General features: G+C 36.7%; 1 long non-coding RNA gene across 1 annotated transcript; it reads right to left on the bottom strand.

Moving 5' to 3' along the window:
* Nucleotides 1–1,705: 1,705 nt before the first annotated feature.
* On the bottom strand, nucleotides 1,706–5,977 carry LOC122071641. Its single transcript, XR_006138235.1, has 2 exons — nucleotides 5,769–5,977; nucleotides 1,706–2,285 (listed from the first exon to the last, which is right to left on the bottom strand). It is a non-coding gene; the product is annotated as an uncharacterized LOC122071641 (long non-coding RNA).
* Between the last annotated feature and the right edge of the window lie 9,372 nt (nucleotides 5,978–15,349).

Here is a 15,349-nt window from a genome sequence, read left to right as displayed (position 1 = left end):
TCGATAGGTTGGACAACCCACTTGACCCAATATACAAGGACCAAAGCAGACCAATATGCTTAATAGTTGGTCTCTCAGTACAATACTCGGCCCAGGGAAAATTCTAAAGACACAAAGAGCATATTGGGCTTAACCATAGTTGACATTAAGGCTTCATTGGGCTTAAACATTTGGAGCTAAGGTTGGCATACAAGCTACCAACAGCAGCCCAAACCCGCAAAGTAAGTACAAAAATACCTGTGCTAGGCCCATGTTCTGGACCAAAAATAGTAAAAGGGTCATATATTTTTGAGCCTTAAACAGTGGACTATGATTGTTTCACAGTCCTACATGGAATGTGACCTACACGTGACAAGGGAACCTGAGAGTGTGCATGGACTGTTGCATCCACATGCGGAATGTGTAAGGCAAACAATCTCCATGAGCAACCATAAAGTGAGGGGTCCATATAAATGTATGGAGAGGAGCTCTGCTTCTGAAAATGAAAAAAATGCAAATAAAAATAGAGCACCTAAAATGCAATTCAGGATGAAGAATATATAACTAATTCCACATTTTCATGTATATATAAAGGATGAAAATGTCTCCCTTAATGTGTTGTTACTAGTAGTTCCTCCTGGTTCTTCATTTAACCTCACAAGAATGGTGGTTATCAGTAAGAAACTTGGTTTCGCCACCGTCATCATCGACGAGGATCAGGTGAATCGTCGTGTTTGTATTTATGAAGAAAATGATGGTGATGATGACGATGACGACGACGACGATGATGGAAAGTCCATAGCGCCGGCAGCATAATAGTATGGTTTTGGATTAAGGGTTGCCTACTTGCCTTCCCTGGTAGATGGAAGGGGTTGAGTGATAATTAAACAGAGAGGATAGAAGCTTTAGATGACTTATGTCTCTAGATAAATAGAGTTTATTTACATCACTAGTGATAGTCCATCCATTGAGGTATGTAGCACTGTTTTGTAATATATTGGTATGCATGTAGCACTGTTTTGTAATATATTTCAATTTTGTTACCTTAGTTTTATAGTTATCTATGTGACATCTCTCTCTCTCTCTTACTACAAAAATTAAGAGGCTTGTTTTCTCCTATTAACATCCATTGGTGACTCAATTTGTATACGGCCCATGTAGTGAGAGGTATATAAAGTCAAGAATGGTTACTGTGTGTCATCTTGTAGTGATTTTCCCAATGGTTAGAATTGGGCATGAATGTCTTGAGAGAAGCTCTGATGTTTAACAGTGCATTCAGTCCTATCAATGTGTAACTAAAAGGCCTAAGCGTTTCAGCTACCCCCAAATACTCAATATATGTAACCATGACACTTCATTTTAGAGGCTGATGATGATTCTAGTATTCCTTTAAATTGGGTTGAAATGTACTTTTAGCAAATCTGCTTCTACTGTTTGAGGTAATCAGGTAATTAATCCCATGGAGAATCCTAGTATAGAAGCTTGATCAAAGATGATCTCTAGTCCACTCTTTTTGCTAGATTTTATCTTTCATGGATGACCTGCATACGGGTCAAATTTGATCTCACAACAATAGGGTCATAAGAGGATTTAGTCTCAAGTTAATAGCATCAACCTCCATATACTTCACCCCTCGTAATGAGAAGCATCTCATGTGTCACACATTGCTCAAGATCATTGTTATAAGAGGCACATGAGCCTTGCTGTATTTGATCCAAACATCAAATGAAACAACTTAAGGGCCGCTGCTGATGCTGTATTATAAGTCCCATTTCCATCTTGCATAGACAAATATCTTTCTTTCTTTTATCTGTACCATCACTTTAGATACATGATGCATTGTCGAGCACAACACGTCCTCATCAAGGGGGTAGTTGAGGATCTACAAGCTCTACTAAGAAGTAACACCCAAAGGACTTCACCATATTACTTTTTTTCCTCCCCTAACTAGTGGGAAAAGCATTATTGTGTGATAAGAATGGAACTTTACTAGTCCTTTTATCAACCTACATTCTGCCCTCAGATTTCACTTGAAGTGTCAAAGACCAACTGTCTTTTCCCGGCCTAGAACCGGGATACAGAGAACCTCTACAGTTGTTCCAGTCCTTTTGAACTTTAAGAATGTTCCTGTTTCTGAGAAGTAGGTACTCTGAGTACCACTGCCAAGATGATTTGCATTAACAACCTCTATGGTGGTTCGTCTTCTCGATCTTTGAGAATGTTCCTGTTTCCGAGAAGTAGGTACTCTGAGTAGCACTACCCAGCTAATTATCATTATTTGCTTGTGGATTTGTTAGTTCAATTCCCTGCAATAGGACATAACAGCCAGTGTTATTAGCATTGAAACAATGAAGAATTAGCATGTATGGAAAACCCAACCAGCACAAAAAATGGAGTTACCTTACAGTACCAAATATCAGAATCAACAAAGCGTATATTTAAGGACATAAAAGAAAAAAAATTGAAGATCCAAGAGAGATTTGTGGGACTGGACCTTAAACAACATTCTGTTGGTAGAACAAGAGTAAATACAAGAAAATTTGAGAGATATATTCCATCTCACCTAAAGATACCTACCGCTGGAGGCCAACTTGGTCCTTCCTTGGATGTACCTTAGCATCAAATCAATGGAAGACTGACCTATAGCCTAAATTAGGTTATAGTTCAGATTCATAGGGTATGACACGATGTTCTGAAAAGCAAGTGATGCTTTCTTTTTAACAAGTATCAATTTACAAATTGGGAACATTAAGAGAGAAAACTGTAATGCTATCAGAAGAGAGACATTCAAAGCTTGAATAAATATAGGAGGTGCTCGGGTCTCTTCCTTCATTGACAACCACTTCAATTTCAATTAGGCATAAGACTACTGGCACTGAATTGAGCAACTTGTGGCTACTCCTCAGTTTTGCTGCTACTGGTCCATCCATTTCATAGGTGGAAAATTAACTCAATGTGAGGAGACTGGCATATGTTTCAAGTGTTAGGAGAGTTGTCGGTGGCTTCTTTTCCCTTCAATTTGAGGTCATCCTCAAGCTTGATCTCTCCATGGGTTTTAAGAAAATATTCCAAGAATACTAACCCTGGTAGTGGTTGTTGATGAAATCTTCAAAGCGCATTGACATGTGGGGGATTAATGGCTTCCTTTGGGGAGGTATTGAGTATCAACTCTATCCCTAAAACCATTGATATAGTTTTCAAATGTAACAGTAGCATTTTACACACACTAGTCGAAGAAGAGGATGCTTGTTGGTTGTTTTATGCTGACAATTCTGCAATTAATAGTTAGGCTGAAGATGACAGTGAAATGTTGGAGTTGGGTTAAGATATGTCCAGGGTGATGTCAGCAATGCTAGAGCTGGGTTTAAGGGATCAGCATCCAAGATGATGATGAGGCTAGCAATTGGGATAAACTAACAAGGATTTAAAATAAATTTAAGATTGACAATTAATTTGGTTCAGGTTGAAGTGGGACATGTGGTTGGGGAGCATTTGCCATCCATCTTAGAGAGGCCACTCATCGAATCAAGTTAATTTTTTGTTGGGTACCCAACCCCAAGTTCCCAAATAATGCTAGTCTGTGGAAGCCTGAGGAAATTTTAGGTCCAGCTCCTCAATTTAAGATCAGTGGAGTGAACGTGACCTTCCATATCTAAGTCTAAGAACCTAGGAGGTGAACTATGGCATTTGAGAACGTGACGTTCCATCTCTAAGTCTAAGAACCTAGAAGGTGAACTCTGTCATTTGAGGTAATGAGTGGAAGCTCTTGCTCTCCAACTTCGTGACTTCACCAGCATGCATAGATTGGTGGGATGAACATGACTTTCCATCTCCAAGTCCAAGAACATATGTGAACTATGGAATTTGAGGCAATGAGTGGAAGCTCTTGCTCTCCAATATCCTAACTTCATCAGCACGTGTAGTGATTGAAACAACCTAGGAAATTTGCCACATGTTATAGGCTTGAATTCTCATTACAGAGATGTGGATAATGGTAATCTTGATCATTTATGCAGCAGTGAAGTGGGTAGCTACTGAAGTTCTTTCTCCACTGGTGCCAAAACCACTAAACCAGTTATATACTCTTGACAAGAGGCCACCGTCTGATCAGTCTAAGTTCGTTCAATAACTTTGGAGTGGGGTACTTCTGACAAGGTTTGAAATTTCAAACAAAATCTGTTGAAATTAGCAAAATAACTCTTCCCCCTGGGGTCAAAATCCACCAAAATTGGTAAATTGCCGAAGTTTAAAAAGAAATTGGTAAAAAAATGGCAAAATATTTCTGTTTCCCAGTTCAAAATCACTCCACCAGTCAAAACATACCATAAGCAATCCCAACACCCAAAACCATATTACATAGGCTTCATCATCAAGGTATTCAGGGATTCTTCCAACTGGCTCAATTCTACTTCCTCAAAAACTTCAATAGCCTGAACAAATAGAAAGATTTTCATACTGCGAGACCATTGCACTCAGTTCATTACATAACCATCCTTCTAAATCTATCAAGTTGATAGATGAAAATTTTAACGAATACAAAATCCAAATGAAAAGTTTACACATATAAAAGCCAAATTAATGCTCCTTCAGAAACTGAGGGGTTAACATTCTTCCAAATTCCATCCCTCTATAAGTCTATATTGAAACACTGAAATAAACAGCTTCCCTTAACCACTAAACTAGAAATTCAAATCCCAAGATCTTTTATTCTAATGCATCAAGATGAAGTATTTTTGTAGAAAGAGCTGGCATAGCACGGGATTGTGGCACAAAGGTTAAACCTCACTTGATTTACTGCCACTACAATGAATTCATTTTTAGCCCCAAGACAGTGCTATACAAAAATTCCAGAAGAAAAATCCACAGACAAAAAGATAACAGAGACATTTTCCAGCAATCCCGAGATTGATTAAAAAAAAAAAAAAATGAATAGAATATCACCTAGACCACATGCCATTTCTCAATGTTACAGAAAAAAACCAAAATTTCTTTCTAGAAGGATGTCAAGAATGCAAATTGAGCTATACACACAAACAATAATAAAGGTAACTACCTCAATTTTGCATTAGAGAAGAAGAAGATGAAAGAAAAAGCAATGGGATTGCACAGCAAGTTGAGAAAAATTTCATCATGAAATTAGAATGAGGTCAAATCAGTGTAAACATAACGAAAAGCATCGAGTACCCATATTAGTACCTACAGATGTACCCATATTAGTACCTACAGATGTACCCAAAAATTCATGCAAATTACAATTCCTGAACTTTTAAATGTGCCATCAAATAGTCAAGTCAACAACTTGGGGAGATACACAAAAGTATGTTGAACCTGACCGAAGCCCCCCCCAAAAAAAAAAAAAGAGTAGAAAGCAGGAGTCCCATAGAATTCCCCCTAAAACACAACCACATAAGCCAAAAAATACCAATCCAAAATCCCCAAATTATGAAGAAAATAGCAATATTTTGGTGTCTGGACAATGTCCATAAAAAGATCAAAATTAGTTGCAAAGCAAGAACAAAGAGAGTTTCTTCCACCTATCTTTTAATTCTATTTACTAAAAATCCATATAAAAAATGCCCATGTGGAAGTGTGAAGAACAGATGAAGTAACATGAATGAATGCACTCTGATTATCCACAAAAGAAAAAAAGAACTATGATTCAACAAACTTCAATCAAAATAATCATAAAACTTAACAAGTGTTTTCAGTAGAATCAAACATAAATTTCACACCAACCTACAATAAAGCGAAAACGATAATCTAAAAAGCTTCGGAGAAAATTAACGAACCACAATATAAGGCGGAACGGAAGAACGATCAGTTCTTTGCCAATAATTGATTGGGAATAATGAGGAGACTATGATCGAACAAAAGAATGAGGATAAGAATTCTTCTGCAAATAATTCTGCAGATTCACGAACAGGGTTTCAAACGAGAGCTAACGAACTACAGATTGTGGATCTGAGAGAGGAATTCTAATCCTTGATGAGCGAGACTCTAGTCCTCTACGGTATGCTAAGTATACGTGGCAATTGCTTCGGTTGGTTCGGTCTAGGAGACAATATCTACAACAAAAACCGAACCCAATCGGTTCGCTTTGATTTGGTTCTTATTCTTTTCGTATTCGATTTTATTCAATTAGTATACGGCCTCAGTTATTTGGTTTAAATGAAAATCACTTAGGTCCGTTTGGTATCGTTTCTGTTCCAGAAACGCTGTTTCGTGTCAAAAACGAAAATTTCAGTTTCTGTGTCAAAACGCAGTTTTTAAACGAAAGAATGTTGTTTCAAAATTTCAGATTTTTATCAGGGATTTATTTATTTATTTATTTATTTTTTTTTTTTTGTAAAATGGAACGAAACTGGGAAGATGGAACTCCATTTTGGAGTTCCGTCCAATCTTGTTTTTTCAGTTTTTTTTTTTTTTTTTTCACTTTTTGTTCCAAAAAATCAGAAACGGACCATAAGTGCACCAAACAGAAGATTCCGTTTTTTCGTTCCAATAGAACGAAAAAACTTCAGAAACGTTTTTTTAGAACGATACCAAACGGAGCCTTACTGAAACAAATAAAGTTGGGTTCAGTATGACTTATTCAGTTTACACTTATTATGTTCTATTCAGTTCAAACTGAAGATTTTAGGTTGAAACTAAACCAAATCAAACCGAATAAAAATTCAATTTTCAAAATTAAAACCGAATCGAATTGGAAAAGTTCGATTTAGTTTTGTTTTAAATGGCCGGTTTTGATTTCAGTTTCCAATTCTTGTTCTAAATTGACACCCTTAATCACAACTCATAAATTTCATGTTTTTCTTGCCATGTGAAATGCTATGATGGAATGGATTAAAAAACCCAAAATAAGGATCCGGTTTGAGCAATTTTGATTTATAATCAATTAAGAATTTGTCATCTTGATCAGTCAAATTAATTGATCCAACGGACCCCATTCTTCTTTTCAAAACTTTATGTGATTTGTGTGCAATGGAGCATTAGGATACTGTCTAACGCCCCAACGTACTCAATGCACATCATATGATTGGGCAGACCAAGGGTTCGTGGTCGGGTCTTTTCAATTGTCCAATGTGCATTAGAGAGGATCTGGACTCATGCAACGGAGGACCTCTCTACTTGAGACAAGTTCAAAGTGGTGAAAATTGAGCTTAAAGTTTTGGTATAAGTTTGTTGCTTATCCTACTTGATCGTCTAAATTTATTTTTCTGACACATGGCATATCTAACGAGGCTAAATTTACTTAATAAGTAGAATCTAAGATCCTTTGCTCACACGTCAAGTTTTAAATTGAAAAAGGTTTACCACATGTGTATATATATATATATATATATATATATATATATAAAAGTCTAGATACAAGAAAATATGAAGGTCGCCAACCGAATACATGATATAAAATTAAGGTTAAATGATTAAATTTGAGTATTGAATTTGACATATAGCTTATACAGATTCATTTGTCAAATATCCAGTAGTTAGATTTTACACATCATCCTTTCATGTAGCACAAAGTGTGAGTATCAATATCAACTAGTTTTATGGAATTGACAGATCAGTGGTTCACCTCCTGGCCTCTTATGGGTCTCTTTCTGGCTACCAGTGTCAAGTTTAGCAGAAAAAAAAAAAAAAAAAAAAAAAAAAAAAAAAAAAAAAAAGGGATTAGAAGAGTAGGTCCAGTTGGAGAGAGGCCATTGACCTGTGTTGATGTATATATTGATGTTGTCATTCCCTAACCGTTTGAGTGTTTTGAGTTTTTAGATGAAACAATAGTTAACAAATACATATTTTATGAGATGGGTGGATAATATTGATAAAAATAATTGTTATCATTAGTGCCACTACAACTACATTCTTTCCCAATTTATAATTCCTGTTGGAATACTTGCTCTTTATTGTAGGTAAGGAGAGGTAAGCTAACAATGACAGTAATCTAACAACCTCACACCATTTCCAAGCGACCCATGGAATTCAAACCCCACCAACCCACACCTATTTTAGGGACTAAATCCAAAATTCTGGCCCCACTTTCCCTCTATATATATCCATCTAGCTTTGCTCCTCTTCTTCATTCAATCAAGTACTCGTCTCCTCTTTGTAAGATCTTCTCCAAGGCCTTGTTTCCTTACAGCCATGGCTTCCAAGACTTTCTTCATTTTTGTGGTCACAGTACTTTCACTTCTAAACATTGACATCACCCTCGCTGCTCGCAATCTACTTCAAGCCATACCTCCTACACCAGCTTTACCAACCATTCCCTCAATCCCAAAACCAACAATGCCACCACCCTTGCCAACCACCCAAGTGCCACCATTGCCTAAGGCAACGTTGCCGCCGCTACCTGCCGGAATACCGACCAGCCCTACCATACCGACAATCCCTTCTATTCCTAAGGCCACATTGCCACCATTGCCCTCTGTTACAGTGCCCACCATCCCTTCCATCCCAAATATCCCCTCCATTCCAACAATGCCATCTATCCCTTTCCTTTCCCCACCCCCTTCTACTTCAAGTACTAGTCCTTGAGATCTTCATGGGATTTGATACTCCTTGCCTGACAAGCGTTGCACAGTTGGTGGCATTAGATTTTTGAGAAGCTCTTGATTGTGAGGAGGTAGTAAGGGAGTTCCATTTGGTCTCTCATGGTATTGGTTAGATCATTTATGTATTGAGTATTTTATTAGGGTGTGAGTGTGCGCTTTATCCATTTGTCTTTCCGGGTCTTGATTGTGTACTTTTTTTTTTTAATCCCATTTTCTATGGATTGTGTACTTGCTGGCGTCACTTTGTAATATTTTCGTCATTTATGGTGAAACATATATCAGTTCTCCTTTACTTTTTCTGTGTGTGAGAGAGAGAGAGAGTGCGTGAGAGAGAGATCCTCTCCCATTCATAATTGTTGTGCAATTTCCTCTTCACGCTATGTTTACATATTTTCAAAATCCATTGTAGAAATTTAAGGCATTTGAGGGGTGAAAATGAATTTAAAATTCAAAAAAAAAATTCTACAACCATTGGATTTTAAAAATATACAGCTGTCTCATGCACAGAGAGAATTAGATAAGATTTACACAATTAAGAATTGGAGAGGATCAGGATCCACGGGTGTGGGAGGACTTGTGATGCTTGGTTCTGATATGCATCCTTTACGACCCTAATATATCCACGCCATCAACCAAAGCATGCATTCAAATAAAATAGCTTCTTAAATTTTCGTTGAGGCACCATTTAGTTGAATTAGATGCTTTAAGGTTCCACACTCGAGTGCCTGACTAACATGGCAAATGTGCCTGACTAACATGGCAAATGAAGTAAGAAAGAACGCTGCCCTCTAACATGTATATGGACCTAGATACAATGGGTGCTAAAAGACCGCATTGCCTTGTGCTGAAGATGTCCCATGTGTATTCCCATTGACTGCATCCATTGGCATGTACATGCTTCAAGAGGTAGTGTTCTCTTACCCTAAATTGAATTAGATGCCTCAAAATTCCACATCAAGTACTCGACTAATATGACCAATATCGTATAGACAACAAGAGCATAATGACTATCTGAAGAAAATAAAGCACGTCCATGGCCACTATTTCAGCGGTATCAATGTATTTTGAATTGCATCACTACCCAAATCAAAGTGTTTGTGCTAATGCCCATGTACTATGAATCATTTGTGTAAAGTTTGTTTCCTCTTCTGGATTTATTTATTTATTTTTTTGGGTGGTACCGTGGTTTTTTTTTTTTTTTTTCTTGGGGGGGGGGTTCTTGCTACAAGAAAGTTGATCTTTGCCATTTTAGCAAAAAGAAGACCTTTGCCGTTTTAGCAATCCAATAAGTATTACCAGCTAAATAATTTTTATAAGTATCAAACAAGATAGTTGTAAACAATGGATGGAAAATTAGCCTTGAAACTGAATGTTCGTCCGGCCCTATGGCCCTGCATCATCAATTTGTTTGTCTATAGCGAAAGCACTTATATAGATCACATTCAAATCATGGTTTAAAATATTAGAATCAGTCTTAGAATTGAACAGGGTTGATACTTATTTGATCCCAATTCTAATCGGACAGAAATACCCATGTTTGTCATAAAATAAAGAAACTGATTTTATTTTTAACCTTATTACCCTTCATTCGTATCAATCCAACGTTATGGTATTGGCCAAGAATTGGTACCAGATGAGACCGGTACTGATCCAATCCAATTGATTCAGGCCAATCTAATTCCTCAAATGTGGCCATAAGCCATTCCTTGTTGAATTTAGATCCTCTCTAGCCGGGGAGTGGTTGGAGAGGGACCAGTCAGACACAAAGTAGAAGAGAGAAACATGGGGTTTCACTTTGACCTAGATCCTCTCCAGTGCACCCAACATGCATCACACAACTAGCAGTATCGGGCACACACTCCTGACCATCAGATGCGCAATGGGAGCACTAGTGCAGTTTAGAGGATCTGTTTCCGATTCTACTTCTCTCTCATGTTTTGTGTTTAGCTGGTACTTTTCTGGTCACCTCCCGACTGGAGAGAATCTGAATCCCTCCCTATACCAGCCCCCCCCCCCCCCCCCCCTCTTATGTAGCTGTGGTTAAAGTCCCATTGAGCAGTTATATAGGATAGTCCTAAAAAAAATTGTCATTTTAATTTGTTTCACAATCAATAGAAGGTAGAATTGAAGACTTCTATTTGGATGAAGGATTTTATTTATTTATTTTGGAAAAGAATGAAGGAAGTTATTTCGACAATGTTAAATATCATATGCATAATATGGTGATGAATGTAATTAGCCACATTTTTTTTTTTTGAGGAATTGTCTTTTATTTTCATAATGTTATTGGGTAATTTTCTTTTAAAATCATATTACAAAATTATGTGTCAATACCAAGACCTAGCTAAAGCACTCCAGAAACTTGCTTGATACAAAAAGGAAGTCAAAGAAAATGATCAATAGTTAATTTCCTCTTTCCCACAAAATTATACACTAATATTTGTACCATTAAATGTAATACCATTGGTTAATCATTTCCATAGAATGATTTCTGGGGTGGTCAGAATTTATTTTTCCTAACCCAATATTTTCGATACACATGTTACTCTCTAAAAGATTGTTAGGACTTATCTTTGGTTCCAATTTGTTCAACAACTGCTTAAGTAGTTTGAATTGTTTGACCCATCATGCATGAAACTCCCATTTTATTTTCAGCAAACTGGATTAAAAAAATTAGCCTTTTAGGGTATATTTAAGCTAAATTTATACCATTTGTGAATATAGCTCATATCTTAAACGTTCTTGTTATCTTTTTGTTTACCCTTTTAATTAATGTCTTCTCTGCTAAAACAGAAACTTATTTTATTAACCAAAAACAGTAAAAGGACTTCTTTCTCATTCATTCTTCCTGGGCAGATGCTGAGAGAGTTTGTTCAACGACTAAGGACAGTAACCTAATTAATACAGAACTATTACCAAAAAATAAAACCTAATACAAAACTAGAAATTGAACAACTAAGGACACTAACCTACTTTGAGCTGGAATGGGTAGGCACCAATTAAACTTAAAAAAAAAAAAAGAAAAAAAGAAAAAGAAAAAGGAATTAATACCATAATTTTAGTTGATAAGTCTGTTGTTAATTCTGATTCAATTAACTCTGTCTTTATAACCGATATCTATATTAATCGGGATGAGGTTCTAACCCCACCAACCCACACCAATTTTAGCAATGAAATCCAAAAGTCTGGCCCCACTTTCCCTCTATATATATCCCTCTAGCTTTGCTCCTATTCTTCATTCAATCAAGTACTAAGTCTGCCTCTCTTTCTAAGATCTTCCCCAAGGCCTTGTTTCCTTACAGCCATGGCTTCCAATTCTTTCTTTATTTTTGTGGTCACAGTTATTTTTTCACTTCAAAGCATTGACATCTGCCTCGCTGCTCGCAATTTACTTCAATCCATCCCTCCAACGCCGCCCCTACCAACCATTCCCTCAATGCCAAAAATAACATTGCCACCACCATTGCCAAACACCCAAGTGCCACCATTACCTAAGGCAACGTTGCCGCCGCTACCTGCCGGAATCCCGACCATCCCTACCGTGCCGACAATCCCTTCTATTCCTAAGGTCACAGTGCCACCATTGCCCTCTGTCCCTTCTATCCCAAATATCCCCTCTATTCCAACAATCCCATCTATCCCTTTTCTTTCCCCACCCCCTTCTACTTAATTACTAGGCCTTGAGATCTTCATGGGATTTGATACTCCTCGCATGACAAGCCTTGCACCAATTGGTGGCATTAGATTTTTGAGAAGCTCTTGGTTGTGAGGAGGCAGTATGGGAGTACTATTTGGTCTCTTATGGTATTATCTAGATCATTTATATATTGAGTATTTTATTAGGGTGTGAGTGAGTGCATTTTCCATTTGTCTTTCCGGGTCTTGATTGTGTGCGATTTCTTAATCCCATTTACATGGATTGTGTACTTGGTAGACTCATATATATTGTAATCTTTTCTTCATTTGTGGTGAAACATATCAGTTCTGTTTTACTTTTCCTGTATGTGTGTGTGTGAGAGAGAGAGAGAGAGAGATTACACCCTTAATATTATCCGCGTCATCATCCAAAGCATGCATTCAAATAATGAAAGTTGTTCCACACCCGAGTACCCAACTAATATGATCAATATAAATTGAAACAAGAAAGAACGCTATCCTTTAGCGTGTATCTGCACTTAGATATAATGGGTGAAAGAAAATCGCATTATTTCTTGTTGAAGATGTTCCCACATGCTCTCTCATTGACTGCACCTTTTTTTAGCACGTGTGTGTGTATATATATATATATATATATATGCAAGGAGATAATGTTCTCGCGATAAATAAATTAAATGCCTCAAGGTTCCATACCCAAGTACCCGGCTAATATGGCCAGCATCGTACAGGAAACAAGAGCATAATGACCCTAAAAGAATACTGACCTTTGCCATTTTAGCAATCCAATAAGTACTACCAACGAAGTAACATTTATGCAAGCATCAAACATGATAGTTGTACTACACCCAAAAAAAAAAAAAAAAAAAAAAATGATCGTTGTAAACAATGGCTGAAAAATTGGCCTCGAAACTGAATGCTTATACCTATGGCCTGCATCATCCACTTGCTTTTCTCTAGCAAAAGCACTTATATAGACCACATTCAAATCCATATCATTTGAAGACAATTACTTGTTTAATTGGCTGTGCCTTCACCTTATGCCATAAGCAAAAGCATGGTTTAAAATATTGGAATCAATCTTGGGATTGGACAGGATTGATACTTATTCAATCCCAATTTAAATTGATTTGAATTGGATAGAAATACCTTTGGCTGTCATAAAAAAATTAATTTATATTTTACCTTATTACCTTTCATTTGTACCGATTCAACGCTATGGCATTGGCCAAGAATCGACATCAGATAGGGCCAATATTGATCCAGTCCAACTGATTCAGGCCGATCCGATTCCTCAAACTATGGCCATAAGGCGCTCTCTGTGGAATTTAGATCCTCCCTAGGTGGGGAGCGGCTAGAGAGGGATTAGTTAGACACAAAACAAGACAGAGAAACAACATGTTTCATTTTGACACAGATCATTTCCAGTGCCCTAGTGTACCCAACATGCATCAGACAACTGACAACACCTGGCACAAACCCTTGGCAGTCCGATGTGCAATGGGCACAATGGTGCAGTTGAGAGGATCTATTTTCATTTCAATTTCTCACATGTTTTGTGTTTGGCTGGCACTTCTCCAATCACCTCCGGTTGGAGAGGAGCTGAATCCCTCCTTGTACTCGTGCCCCTTTTATGTAGCAGTAGTTAAAACCCCATTGAACAGTTACATAGGATAGTCCTAAAAAAATCATTATTTTAATTTGTTTCATAATCAATAAAAGGTAAAATAGTTATATTTTGATGAAGGAATTTATCATTTATTTTGAGTAAGAATGAAGGACCTTATTTCGAGCATATTAAATATTATATGCATAATATGGCAATGAATTTAACTGGCAACATTTTTTTTTAGAAGAATTATTATTTTCATAATGCAATTGGGTAATTTCTTTTAAAGTTATATTACAAAATTATGTGTCAATACCAGGGCCTAACTAAAGCACTCCAAAAAGTTAATTGATATAGCAAGGGCAGTGGAATAAAGTATGATCAATAGTTAATTTCCTCTTTCCCACAAAATTACACACATAATATATGTACCATTAAATGGAATACGATTGGTCAAAGATTTCCTTAATAATAATTTCTGGTGCGGTGATAATTTATTTTTCCAATACGCGTGTACTACTATCTAAAAGACTCAGAATTTGTCTTTGGTTCCAATTTGTTCAACAACTGCTTAAGTTGTTTGAATTCCATTTCTTAATTTGAATTGTTTGACCCATCATGCATTGAAACTCTCCATTGTATTTTCAGCAATCCGGATTAGTAAACTAAGCCCTTTAAGTTATATTTAAGCTGAATTTAGTACCACTTATGAATATAGTTCATAGCTTGTCCGTTCTTGTTATCTTTTTGTCTACCCTTTAGTTAATGTCATCTCTGCTAAAACAAAAACTTATTTTTTCAACCAAAAACAGTAAAAAGACATCTCTCTTCTTTCTCTCTCTCTCTCTCTCCTTCCTCTTGGGTAGATGCTGAGAGAGTTTGTTGAACAAACTAAAAATTGCATATATATGGGAATGGGTGGGCACCAATGAAACTTAAAAATTAAAACAAAGTAAAAAAGGAAAGAATTAATGTCATAACTTTAGTTAAAGTCGATTGTTAATTCTCATTCGATTAGCTCTGTTGTTACATTCAATATTTATATTTATCAAGGATGAGCTTTAGCTTAGTGGCAGGCTGTTAGGCAGAAGGCATTAGCATAAGTTTAGTGAAGGTTGCTGGTTCGATCCTCCTACCACCTACCTCTTACCTTAAATTGCAATAAGTGCGGCCCAGTTCCTCCTTCTTTGGCCTCTCTATAGGTCTTGCTTATCCTAGTGGCTCTTAAACTTAAAAAAAATAATAATAATAAAAAAAAAAACTATGCATGTTATTTTGGTTATAATAATAAGGTAAGAAATCGTTCCATGACCCTGCACTAGCACAAGGGTCAATGAGAATGTATGCCATAACATCAACCTAGACGGGATTCTTGATTTCATGGGGATGAGGTGATAATTTTATGGGCTACTGTGTCTAGGCACAGGAACCAACGACTAGGTCGAATTCTATTTGCCATAATAATATGTTAATTATAATTTTCTAAAAAAATGAAAAATTTTAAATTTCACCAATAAAGATGAAAACAACATAATATTGCGTTTTTTTTTTTTTT

The sequence above is a fragment of the Macadamia integrifolia genome, unplaced genomic scaffold, assembly GCF_013358625.1.
Source record: "Macadamia integrifolia cultivar HAES 741 unplaced genomic scaffold, SCU_Mint_v3 scaffold_3A, whole genome shotgun sequence".
NCBI lineage: Eukaryota > Viridiplantae > Streptophyta > Magnoliopsida > Proteales > Proteaceae > Macadamia > Macadamia integrifolia.
Note: the sequence above shows the minus strand (reverse complement) of the source record. Positions and strands in the feature narration are given on the sequence as shown.